Source organism: Melanostigma gelatinosum, assembly GCF_949748355.1.
Source record: "Melanostigma gelatinosum genome assembly, chromosome: 6".
Lineage (NCBI taxonomy): Eukaryota > Metazoa > Chordata > Actinopteri > Perciformes > Zoarcidae > Melanostigma > Melanostigma gelatinosum.
This window is the reverse complement of record NC_136639.1, coordinates 26,232,179-26,245,799: the sequence shown is the minus strand read 5'-3', so window position 1 is coordinate 26,245,799 and position 13,621 is coordinate 26,232,179.

The following is a 13,621-nucleotide window of genomic DNA, read 5'->3' as shown; positions in this document are numbered from 1 at the left end:
GGAAAATAAACCAGAACTTGACAGTGAGTGTGGAGATAGAAGGAGAGGAAAATATCGGAGCCATGGAGATGATGAAATGTGTGCGGGAGCTGTGCGGAGGGCTGTTGGCGTGCCGTGTCATTGGAGAGAAGAAGTATGAAATGTCAATGAGCCATCCAAGAGGGAAGGAGAGGCTCCTCGATGGATTCAAGATCAGAGGGACCAGGGTCCACGCACGGGAACTCTGCAACGATGAGCTGGTGGTATCCTTCCTGAATATCCCGTTCTACACAGAGGACCGGGAAATCTTGGAGAAGCTGCAGGGCTGGGGAGTGTCGGCGGTGTCCCCGATCCGGAGAAGGATGTGGCCGGGAACGAAGATTGCTGACGGAACAAGGTTCCTGAAAGTCAAGTTTACTAACCAGGTTCCTCCCATATTCAACTAAGTTTAGTACTGCCCTAGGTGCTGAGTATTTTAGGGTAATTCATGATAAGCAAGTAAAAGTATGCAGAATGTGTATTCAACCTGGTCACATACTAAGGGACTGTCCGGAGTTCCAGTGCTATAAGTGTGGGGTACAAGGGCATTTTTCCAGAGAGTGTGTGGGAAGGATAAAAAAATGCGGTCTGTGTTTTAATAGTTTGGCGGAGTGTATATGCAACAAAAGCGTTAATGAAGAGGAGGAATCAAATGCTGACCTATCTGGGCCGGAATTGGCAACGGGGGGGGAGAGCGAGAAAGGGAGAGCGAGTAGTGAGAGTGATGACGGTGATTTGGAGGAGGGCAGCAGGGAGGAAATGGCCGTGGAAGAGGCGGAAGGGCCGTCCATAGTGGTGGAAAGGGAGGGCATAGGCAAGGGGCTTGAAATACCGGGTCCAAGCCCGGGTGGAGAAGGGCTAGTGGTGGGAGAGCCTGTCAGCAAAGATGGAGGGATTATTGGGGTCAAAGTGCTCGAAAAAAGGGCGGACCCCCAACCTCCTCGCGATGCGGATGAAGCTGTAAAACCTGGGACCGTATTGGATAATGTGCCCCCGCAGGTACCTCTAGAATCACAAAGCAATATTCCAAATGAGCTCCCCCTGTCTACGGAAGGTTCGGACGTTGATATGTCCACAGCCCAAATCCTTGAAATTAGGAAAAGGGCGAGTGATGGGCAAAGGAAAGGCAAGACGAAAAGAGCAAAGGGAAAAGCAAAACAATTCTTATATTCCTCATAATGTGCACTACGGCTGCTTTCAAGATCGTTTCTCTCAATACGAATGGGCTTCGAAACACGGATAAAGCACTCTCTATTTCAAATGACATTAAAGCAGATATAATATGTCTGCAGGAAACGAGATGGGACAGCAACTGTAAAATACAGGATCTAAAACAGTGGGGAGGGAAGATATACGCAAATCACGGGACCAGTAAATCGTGTGGAGTGGCGGCTGTTTTTAAAGTAAACATTTTCAGCAACATACAAGTTGTGCACAAAGATGAGGAGGGAAGGCATATTATAATTGATTTTTGCTTTCAAAAGAACTGCTACAGACTGATAAATGTTTATGCACCAAATAGTGAGGGTGATAGAAGGGATTTCTTTGCAAAATTGCATGGATGGTGCAATGAAAACACCATCCTCGTGGGTGACTTCAATGTGGCTTTGGGGAAAGAGGATGTCTCGAAAAATAACAAATTTCGGAATGATACAAGCAGACAAGCTTTAAAGAGGGTTATGGAAAGGAATAACTTAATTGATATTTCTAGTTTTTTCAATAAGGGGAAAACCTTGTTTTCAAGACGGCAGACGGTTAAAGGAATCTTGAAGCAGTCAAGAATTGACCTCTGCTTAGTAGCGTCAAATGTAGTGAAACGGATCACGGAATTTAAATATGTTTTTAACCCCTGGAGCGATCACGCATACATGGCGCTGGGGGTGGGAGACTCAAAGCATAAAAAAGGAGGAGGGGTGTGGTGCCTGAACACTAGCATCTTAGAGGACACGGCTCTGAGGGGGAAAATTGGGAACCTGCTAAACAATATGGGAACAGACCTGAACTTTGTAGACGATGTATGTGAATATTGGGAAGATGGGAAAGAAAGAATAAAAAGATTGTGTTTTAAGTACAGCAAAATAAAAAACTGGGAAATAAGGAGAGAAGAAAGGGAAATAAATGAACTTTTACAAAAGGAGGCTCTTATTTGTGAAGAGGACCCAAATCACAGCAGTGGGAATTTTAAAATGTATGAGGAAAAAATTAAGGAAATTGAAAAAAGAAAGTGCAGAGGAGCCATGGTAAGGAGTAGGGCAAAGCAAGTTTTGGAAGGGGAGAGATGTACGGCTTATTTTCTCGGATTGGAAAAAAGGAATCAAAAAAGAACATACATTGAAGAAATTGAAAATCAGAAGGGAGAAGTTGTGGACACACCAGAAGGGGTAATGAGGGAAATACAGTGGTTTTACCAAAAACTTTTTTCAAGGGAGGAAAATCTCATAACCGACGGAAATAAAGAAGTATTGAACAGTATAAAAACAACAATAAATGAAGAGGAAGCAAAATGGTGCGATTTGCCCATCTCGGGGGAAGAAATTGAAATGGCAATGGATGGACTAAATAAAAATAGAAGCCCAGGGGCGGATGGCCTCCCAGTAGAATTTTACTCAGCTTTTAAAAAGCCCTTAATGCCGATCTTAGCGAAGCTTTTTGAGAGCATGGATAAGGAGCATAAAGCTCCGGACTCCTTCGCGGATGGCTTAGTGACAATAATATATAAAAATAAAGGAAGCAAAACACATTTAAAAAATTACAGGCCGATCAGTTTACTAAATACGGATTATAAAATATTTACTAAAATACTTGCGAATAGATTAAAAGAGGTCATAGGCAAAGTAATTGGACAAAGACAAACATATAGTATACCAGGAAGGGACATAGCGGACACAATACATACCATAAAGGATACTGTGGGGACTATGAACAGGGAAGGAGGAATTCTGCTGGGGGTGGATCTGGAAAAGGCTTTTGACAGGGTTGGTCATACTTTTTTGTGGGAGGTTTTAAAACGTTTTGGATTTGGGGAAAAGTATAGGGAATGGATAAAATTGGTTTACCAAGGCGCAAGGAGTAAAATAAAGTGCAATGGGGGGTTGACGGAGAGCATCCAAATAAATAGATCGGTGAGACAGGGCTGCCCATTGTCGCCACTCTTGTACAGCCTAGTAGCAGAGCCTTTGGCATGCTTAATACTGGGGGATAAAACTATTGAGGGTATAAAAACACCGGGGGGGAAGGAAATAAAAATAGTACAGTACGCTGATGATATAAATATATTTGTCAAGACAACGGAAAGCCTGGGTAAAGCACTGGAATATATAAATAGGTATGAGAGGGCTTCAGGAGCAAGAGTAAATAAAGACAAATCAGAAATAATGAGTTTCAAAATAAGTGACGCACCCAGTGACGCCTGGGGTTTCATTAAGGTAAAAGAGGACAGGAAAATCCTGGGGGTTTACATTGGAAGGGAGGAAAAAAAATCAAGTGACAAGACGTGGAAAGAAGTCCTGGGGAAAATACAAAGAGTTTTTAATCTATGGGCTGCCAGGGGTCTCAACCTGAAGGGAAAGGTAATAGTAACAAATGCCCTAATACTGTCCAAAATTAATCATATTTTGGGGTCCTGCGAGTTGCCAGAATGGGCTCTAAATTCGTTAAATAGCGCAATCTCCTCCTTCCTGTGGGGGGGAAGGGGGAATTCGATCGCTCGCAAGACATTAATTGCAAATAAAAGGGAGGGGGGATTAGCTCTGATGGATGTTTGTGCAAAAAGGGACGCACTAAGGATTAAATTGATAGGGAGATACTTGGATTTGACGAGGCAGCTGCCCTGGAAGGATTACCTGACGGGCCTCCTGGCAGAGTACGGTGAGAGAGGCTTGTACAATCTGTGCGCTTTCTCTCGCAGGAATGTCCGGGAGGGTCTGACGGGGTTCTACAGGGAAGTGCTGGAGGCATGGGACAAGATTCTGCCCTACCTCAGACCTGACTGTAAAAATAAAGAGCAGGTGATGAGATTACCTTTTCTTTCAACACCTTTCTTTACCTCGAAAGGTCGTCCCCTGGTGTGTGGAAAGCTGAAGGAAGCGGGTTTAACGTCAATAGGAACAATTTGTAACAAGGATGGGGAATTTGATAGGGCGAAAACTATAGAGGGTCTAAAGAAAGCAAAACTGGTGATTAGGAATACACAATTAAAAGGAATAGGTGGGAAAATTGAGGTTTGTATTAAACAAGAGTGGAGGTCTGTAATGGGGCAAAACTGCACGACGCAGGGCGATGGGATAGATTTTCTTCTGTGCTTTGAGGGCAAGACAAAAGCAATATCGCAAGTAAAAACGAAAACCCTGTATGACATCCTTATACGGAAAATCAAGAAAAAACCGGCATCTGAGCAGGTCTGGAAAAGGTTGTTCCCAAGCAAACAGATACAGGTCATATGGGCAAATCTGGATTTGCAGCACATCCCCCCAGCAGTTTTTAACACAGATTTTAAAATAAGGCACAGGAGGATTTTTACCAGCATAGTCCTGCATCAAATGCATAAGGATAAGTTTGAGAGGGTTTGTACGGTCTGTGGGGTGGGAGATGAGGATTTTGAGCACTTGGTGCTTTACTGCCCTGCGCTAGCTGAATTCAAAGAATACATAAAAACCCTACTTAACAAGCACTATGGAGCACAGTTAGAAGTAGGCAGTGAATGGGACTGGACCTGGTTATTTGGCTTTCCGAAGAAGATGAAGGAGATGGACTGTTGTGCGATGAACTCGTTACTAGCTTTTGCTAGGCACGTGATCCTACTCAGGAGAAACAGAGCTCTTTTTGAGCGGAAGGGCATGGACCTGGAAGCAGTCTTTAGAAGCTGCGTCAAAGCACACTTTAGGCTGTTGTTTGAATATAAAAAGGATTCCTTCCTCGGGCTTTTTACACCCAATAATACACTATGTAAAGTAACTGAGGAGGATTCTCTGGTTTTTGGCTTTTGAGGGGGGTTTTTTTTTCTCCATGTGTGTGGGGTTGGGGTTTTTTTTGTCCCATCAACAGGGTTTTTTTATGTTTATTATAAATGTCATGAGGAGAATGTATATTTGTATATATGGAAAGAGTGGTCGGTTGGGAGGTTAAGTGGTATTTTTGATAATAAAAAGACAAAAAAAAAAAAAAACACAGCCCCTTGTGTTTTTTTAACACACAAATGGTTGGACACAGCCCCCATCTGACGTCGAAAAGCTGTGGGGGGATGGGGTTTCCAAAGCTGGTCGACCATCCAACAAGCACCTCTGATGGAGTATACGGGTCCCTTGATGACTCTAACGGTAAGAACCTGAGTTGAAATGTCAGTCAAACTTCTTTTTTTATGGGGATTACAAGACACAATACAAAGTGTGCATCCATGGTTCAAGTGGAAACCATTTTACTCCCTGACAACAGTACTTCATTCTTCGATCACTCCGGTGAAGGTCAAGACACTCCTCTCTGGTCACACTTGTACCTGAAGCAAGATGGCCACACCACTCCAACTTTTGCTGAGATGTGGAAAGGTTGCATTTTTTTACCTTTACTCTAGCTTAAAATCAGGTTCCACTGAGATTTGAACTCAGATCACTGGATTCAGAGTCCAGAGTGCTGACCATTACACCATGGAACCTCAATGCCTTATATAGATACACAGTTTTGGTAGACAGTTTCTTATTTGACATCCGCCAGTACGTTATCTGTGCAGGTAATAGGACATTGAAGGCATACAACGGTACCAATGACAAAGAAGCTAACAAGACACAGAAACCGTTTCAGGCTAACTTCAAAATGTTCGTAAGCTCAGCAGAGGATTTGGGAACTGACAAGTAAAGAATTTGTTTTGAGAGACTTCCAACAAACAATGAATTCAGCAACATATAGGCCAACAGTATTTTGTCAAATGCCTGCTCCTTAACTCCTTAACGAAAAGCTGTGGGTGGATGGGGTTTCCAAAGCTGGTCGACCATCCAACAAGCACCTCTGATGGAGTATACGGGTCCCTTGATGACTCTAACGGCAAGAACCTGAGTTGAAATGTCAGTCAAACTTCTTTTTTTATGGCGATTACAAGACACAATACAAAGTGTGCAAGTGGAAACCATTTTACTCCCTGACAACAGTACTTCATTCTTCGATCACTCCTCTCTGGTCTCACTTGTACCTGATGCAACATGGCCACACCACTCCAACTTTTGCTGAGATGTGGAAAGGTTGCATTTTTTGACCTTTACTCTAGCTTAAAATCAGGTTCCACTGAGATTTGAACTCAGATCACTGGATTCAGAGTCCAGAGTGCTGACCATTACTCAGTACGGAACCAGTGAAAAGAAATTGCTGTCAGAAGTGGGATTCGAACCCACGGCTCCAGTGGAGACTGCGACCTGAACGCAGCGCCTTGGACCGCTCGGCCATCCTGACTGAAAAAACCCTAAATTTGCTTTGTTTTGCCATCTAATGAGCCTTTAAGTGCATTAATATGTTCTGCAAACACGACGTCTTGAATCAGTATTCATTGCCGTTGACCCACTAACACAGCCCCTTGTGTTTTTTTAACACACAAATGGTTGGACACAGCCCCCATCTGACGTCGAAAAGCTGTGGGTGGATGGGGTTTCCAAAGCTGGTCGACCATTCAACAAGCACCTCTGATGGAGTATACGGGTCCCTTGATGACTCTAACGGCAAGAACCTGAGTTGAAATGTCAGTCAAACTTCTTTTTTTATGGCGATTACAAGACACAATACAAAGTGTGCATCCATGGTTCAAGTGGAAACCATTTTACTCCCTGACAACAGTACTTCATTCTTCGATCACTCCTCTCTGGTCTCACTTGTACCTGAAGCAATATGGCCACACCACTCCAACTTTTGCTGAGATGTGGAAAGGTTGCATTTTTTGACCTTTACTCTAGCTTAAAATCAGGTTCCACTGAGATTTGAACTCAGATCACTGGATTCAGAGTCCAGAGTGCTGACCATTACTCAGTACGGAACCAGTGAAAAGCAATTGCTGTCAGAAGTGGGATTCGAACCCACGCCTCCAGTGGAGACTGCGACCTGAACGCAGCGCCTTGGACCGCTCGGCCATCCTGACTGAAAAAACCCTAAATTTGCTTTGTTTTGCCATCTAATGAGCCTTTAAGTGCATTAATATGTTCTGCAAACACGACGTCTTGAATCAGTATTCATTGCCGTTGACCCACTAACACAGCCCCTTGTGTTTTTTTAACACACAAATGGTTGGACACAGCCCCCATCTGACGTCGAAAAGCTGTGGGTTGATGGGGTTTCCAAAGCTGGTCGACCATTCAACAAGCACCTCTGATGGAGTATACGGGTCCCTTGATGACTCTAACGGCAAGAACCTGAGTTGAAATGTCAGTCAAACTTCTTTTTTTATGGGGATTACAAGACACAATACAAAGTGTGCATCCATGGTTCAAGTGGAAACCATTTTACTCCCTGACAACAGTACTTCATTCTTCGATCACTCCGGTGAAGGTCAAGACACTCCTCTCTGGTCACACTTGTACCTGAAGCAAGATGGCCACACCACTCCAACTTTTGCTGAGATGTGGAAAGGTTGCATTTTTTGACCTTTACTCTAGCTTAAAATCAGGTTCCACTGAGATTTGAACTCAGATCACTGGATTCAGAGTCCAGAGTGCTGACCATTACACCATGGAACCTCAATGCCTTATATAGATACACAGTTTTGGTAGACAGTTTCTTATTTGACATCCGCCAGTACGTTATCTGTGCAGGTAATAGGACATTGAAGGCATACAACGGTACCAATGACAAAGAAGCTAACAAGACACAGAAACCGTTTCAGGCTAACTTCAAAATGTTCGTAAGCTCAGCAGAGGATTTGGGAACTGACAAGTAAAGAATTTGTTTTGAGAGACTTCCAACAAACAATGAATTCAGCAACATATAGGCCAACAGTATTTTGTCAAATGCCTGCTCCTTAACTCCTTAACGAAAAGCTGTGGGTGGATGGGGTTTCCAAAGCTGGTCGACCATTCAACAAGCACCTCTGATGGAGTATACGGGTCCCTTGATGACTCTAACAGCAAGAACCTGAGTTGAAATGTCAGTCAAACTTCTTTTTTTATGGCGATTACAAGACACAATACAAAGTGTGCATCCATGGTTCAAGTGGAAACCATTTTACTCCCTGACAACAGTACTTCATTCTTCGATCACTCCTCTCTGGTCTCACTTGTACCTGAAGCAATATGGCCACACCACTCCAACTTTTGCTGAGATGTGGAAAGGTTGCATTTTTTGACCTTTACTCTAGCTTAAAAACAGGTTCCACTGAGATTTGAACTCAGATCACTGGATTCAGAGTCCAGAGTGCTGACCATTACACCATGGAACCTCCATGACCTATAAAGATACACAGTTTTGGTAGACAGTTTCTTATTTGGCATCCGCAAGTACGTTATCTGTGCAGGGAATAGGACATTGAAGGCATTCAACGGTACCAATGACAAAGAAGCTAACAAGACACAGAAACCGTTTAAATGAATTCAGCAACATATAGGCCAACAGTATTTTGTCAAATGCCTGCTCCTTAACACACAAAACATTGCTAAGATTTATTTCACAATATCATGTTACAGTCAACGGAACCAGTGAAAAGCAATTGCTGTCAGAAGTGGGATTCGAACCCACGCCTCCAGTGGAGACTGCGACCTGAACGCAGCGCCTTGGACCGCTCGGCCATCCTGACTGAAAAAACCCTAAATTTGCTTTGTTTTGCCATCTAATGAGCCTTTAAGTGCATTAATATGTTCTGCAAACACGACGTCTTGAATCAGTATTCATTGCCGTTGACCCACTAACACAGCCCCTTGTGTTTTTTTAACACACAAATGGTTGGACACAGCCCCCATCTGACGTCGAAAAGCTGTGGGTGGATGGGGTTTCCAAAGCTGGTCGACCATTCAACAAGCACCTCTGATGGAGTATACGGGTCCCTTGATGACTCTAACGGCAAGAACCTGAGTTGAAATGTCAGTCAAACTTCTTTTTTTATGGCGATTACAAGACACAATACAAAGTGTGCATGCATGGTTCAGTATAAACCATTTTACTCCCTGACAACAGTACTTCATTCTTAGATCACTCCTATCTGGTCTCACTTGTACCTGAAGCAAGATGGCCACACCACTCCAACTTTTGCTGAGATGTGGAAAGGTTGCATTTTTTGACCTTTACTCTAGCTTAAAATCAGGTTCCACTGAGATTTGAACTCAGATCACTGGATTCAGAGTCCAGAGTGCTGACCATTACTCAGTACGGAACCAGTGAAAAGCAATTGCTGTCAGAAGTGGGATTCGAACCCACGCCTCCAGTGGAGACTGCGACCTGAACGCAGCGCCTTGGACCGCTCGGCCATCCTGACTGAAAAAACCCTAAGTTTGCTTTGTTTTGCCATCTAATGAGCCTTTAAGTGCATTAATATGTTCCGCAAACACGACGTCTTGAATCAGTATTCATTGCCGTTGACCCCACTAACACAGCCCCTTGTGTTTTTTTAACACACAAATGGTTGGACACAGCCCCCATCTGACGTCGAAAAGCTGTGGGTGGATGGGGTTTCCAAAGCTGGTCGACCATCCAACAAGCACCTCTGATGGAGTATACGGGTCCCTTGATGACTCTAACGGCAAGAACCTGAGTTGAAATGTCAGTCAAACTTCTTTTTTTATGGCGATTACAAGACACAATACAAAGTGTGCATGCATGGTTCAGTATAAACCATTTTACTCCCTGACAACAGTACTTCATTCTTAGATCACTCCTATCTGGTCTCACTTGTACCTGAAGCAAGATGGCCACACCACTCCAACTTTTGCTGAGATGTGGAAAGGTTGCATTTTTTTACCTTTACTCTAGCTTAAAATCAGGTTCCACTGAGATTTGAACTCAGATCACTGGATTCAGAGTCCAGAGTGCTGACCATTACTCAGTACGGAACCAGTGAAAAGCAATTGCTGTCAGAAGTGGGATTCGAACCCACGCCTCCAGTGGAGACTGCGACCTGAACGCAGCGCCTTGGACCGCTCGGCCATCCTGACTGAAAAAACCCTAAATTTGCTTTGTTTTGCCATCTAATGAGCCTTTAAGTGCATTAATATGTTCTGCAAACACGACGTCTTGAATCAGTATTCATTGCCGTTGACCCACTAACACAGCCCCTTGTGTTTTTTTAACACACAAATGGTTGGACACAGCCCCCATCTGACGTCGAAAAGCTGTGGGTGGATGGGGTTTCCAAAGCTGGTCGACCATTCAACAAGCACCTCTGATGGAGTATACGGGTCCCTTGATGACTCTAACGGCAAGAACCTGAGTTGAAATGTCAGTCAAACTTCTTTTTTTATGGCGATTACAAGACACAATACAAAGTGTGCATGCATGGTTCAGTATAAACCATTTTACTCCCTTACAACAGTACTTCATTCTTAGATCACTCCTATCTGGTCTCACTTGTACCTGAAGCAAGATGGCCACACCACTCCAACTTTTGCTGAGATGTGGAAAGGTTGCATTTTTTGACCTTTACTCTAGCTTAAAATCAGGTTCCACTGAGATTTGAACTCAGATCACTGGATTCAGAGTCCAGAGTGCTGACCATTACTCAGTACGGAACCAGTGAAAAGCAATTGCTGTCAGAAGTGGGATTCGAACCCACGCCTCCAGTGGAGACTGCGACCTGAACGCAGCGCCTTGGACCGCTCGGCCATCCTGACTGAAAAAACCCTAAATTTGCTTTGTTTTGCCATCTAATGAGCCTTTAAGTGCATTAATATGTTCTGCAAACACGACGTCTTGAATCAGTATTCATTGCCGTTGACCCACTAACACAGCCCCTTGTGTTTTTTTAACACACAAATGGTTGGACACAGCCCCCATCTGACGTCGAAAAGCTGTGGGTGGATGGGGTTTCCAAAGCTGGTCGACCATTCAACAAGCACCTCTGATGGAGTATACGGGTCCCTTGATGACTCTAATGGCAAGAACCTGAGTTGAAATGTCAGTCAAACTTCTTTTTTTATGGCGATTACAAGACACAATACAATGTGTGCATCCATGGTTCAAGTGGAAACCATTTTACTCCCTGACAACAGTACTTCATTCTTCGATCACTCCTCTCTGGTCTCACTTGTACCTGAAGCAATATGGCCACACCACTCCAACTTTTGCTGAGATGTGGAAAGGTTGCATTTTTTGACCTTTACTCTAGCTTAAAATCAGGTTCCACTGAGATTTGAACTCAGATCACTGGATTCAGAGTCCAGGGTGCTGACCATTACACCATGGAACCTCCATGACCTATAAAGATACACAGTTTTGGTAGACAGTTTCTTATTTGGCATCCGCAAGTACGTTATCTGTGCAGGGAATAGGACATTGAAGGCATTCAACGGTACCAATGACAAAGAAGCTAACAAGACACAGAAACCGTTTCAATGAATTCAGCAACATATAGGCCAACAGTATTTTGTCAAATGCCTGCTCCTTAACACACAAAGCATTGCTAAGATTTATTTCACAATATCATGTTACAGTTAACGGAACCAGTGAAAAGCAACTGCTGTCAGAAGTGGGATTCGAACCCACGCCTCCAGTGGAGACTGCGACCTGAACGCAGCGCCTTGGACCGCTCGGCCATCCTGACTGAAAAAACCCTAAATTTGCTTTGTTTTGCCATCTAATGAGCCTTTAAGTGCATTAATATGTTCCGCAAACACGACGTCTTGAATCAGTATTCATTGCCGTTGACCCCACTAACACAGCCCCTTGTGTTTTTTTAACACACAAATGGTTGGACACAGCCCCCATCTGACGTCGAAAAGCTGTGGGTGGATGGGGTTTCCAAAGCTGGTCGACCATCCAACAAGCACCTCTGATGGAGTATACGGGTCCCTTGATGACTCTAACGGCAAGAACCTGAGTTGAAATGTCAGTCAAACTTCTTTTTTTATGGGGATTACAAGACACAATACAAAGTGTGCATCCATGGTTCAAGTGGAAACCATTTTACTCCCTGACAACAGTACTTCATTCTTAGATCACTCCTCTCTGGTCTCACTTGTACCTGAAGCAAGATGGCCACACCACTCCAACTTTTGCTGAGATGTGGAAAGGTTGCATTTTTTTACCTTTACTCTAGCTTAAAATCCGGTTCCACTGAGATTTGAACTCAGATCACTGGAGTCAAAGTCCAGAGTGCTGACCATTACACCATGGAACCGCTATGCCCTACATTAATACACAGTTTTGGTAGACAGTTTCTTATTTGGCATCCGCAAGTACGTTATCTGTGCAGGGAATAGGACATTGAAGGCATTCAACGGTACCAATGATAAAGAAGCTAACAAGACACAGAAACCGTTTCAGGCTAACTTCAAAATGTTCATAAGCTCAACAGAGGATTTGGGAACTGACAAGTAAAGAAATTGTATTGAGAGACTTCCAACAAAGAATGAATTCAGCAACATATAGGCCAACAGTATTTTGTCAAATGCCTGCTCCTTAACACACAAAGCATTGCTAAGATTTATTTCACAATATCATGTTACAGTCAACGGAACCTGTGAAAAGCAATAGCTGTCAGAAGTGGGATTCGAACCCACGCCTCCAGTGGAGACTGCGACCTGAACGCAGCGCCTTGGACCGCTCGGCCATCCTGACTGAAAAAACCCTAAATTTGCTTTGTTTTGCCATCTAATGAGCCTTTAAGTGCATTAATATGTTCTGCAAACACGACGTCTTGAATCAGTATTCATTGCCGTTGACCCACTAACACAGCCCCTTGTGTTTTTTTAACACACAAATGGTTGGACACAGCCCCCATCTGACGTCGAAAAGCTGTGGGTGGATGGGGTTTCCAAAGCTGGTCGACCATCCAACAAGCACCTCTGATGGAGTATACGGGTCCCTTGATGACTCTAACGGCAAGAACCTGAGTTGAAATGTCAGTCAAACTTCTTTTTTTATGGGGATTACAAGACACAATACAAAGTGTGCATCCATGGTTCAAGTGGAAACCATTTTACTCCCTGACAACAGTACTTCATTCTTAGATCACTCCGGTGAAGGTCAAGACACTCCTCTCTGGTCACACTTGTACCTGAAGCAAGATGGCCACACCACTCCAACTTTTGCTGAGATGTGGAAAGGTTGCATTTTTTGACCTTTACTCTAGCTTAAAATCAGGTTCCACTGAGATTTGAACTCAGATCACTGGATTCAGAGTCCAGAGTGCTGACCATTACACCATGGAACCTCAATGCCTTATATAGATACACAGTTTTGGTAGACAGTTTCTTATTTGACATCCGCCAGTACGTTATCTGTGCAGGTAATAGGACATTGAAGGCATACAACGGTACCAATGACAAAGAAGCTAACAAGACACAGAAACCGTTTCAGGCTAACTTCAAAATGTTCGTAAGCTCAGCAGAGGATTTGGGAACTGACAAGTAAAGAATTTGTTTTGAGAGACTTCCAACAAACAATGAATTCAGCAACATATAGGCCAACAGTATTTTGTCAAATGCCTGCT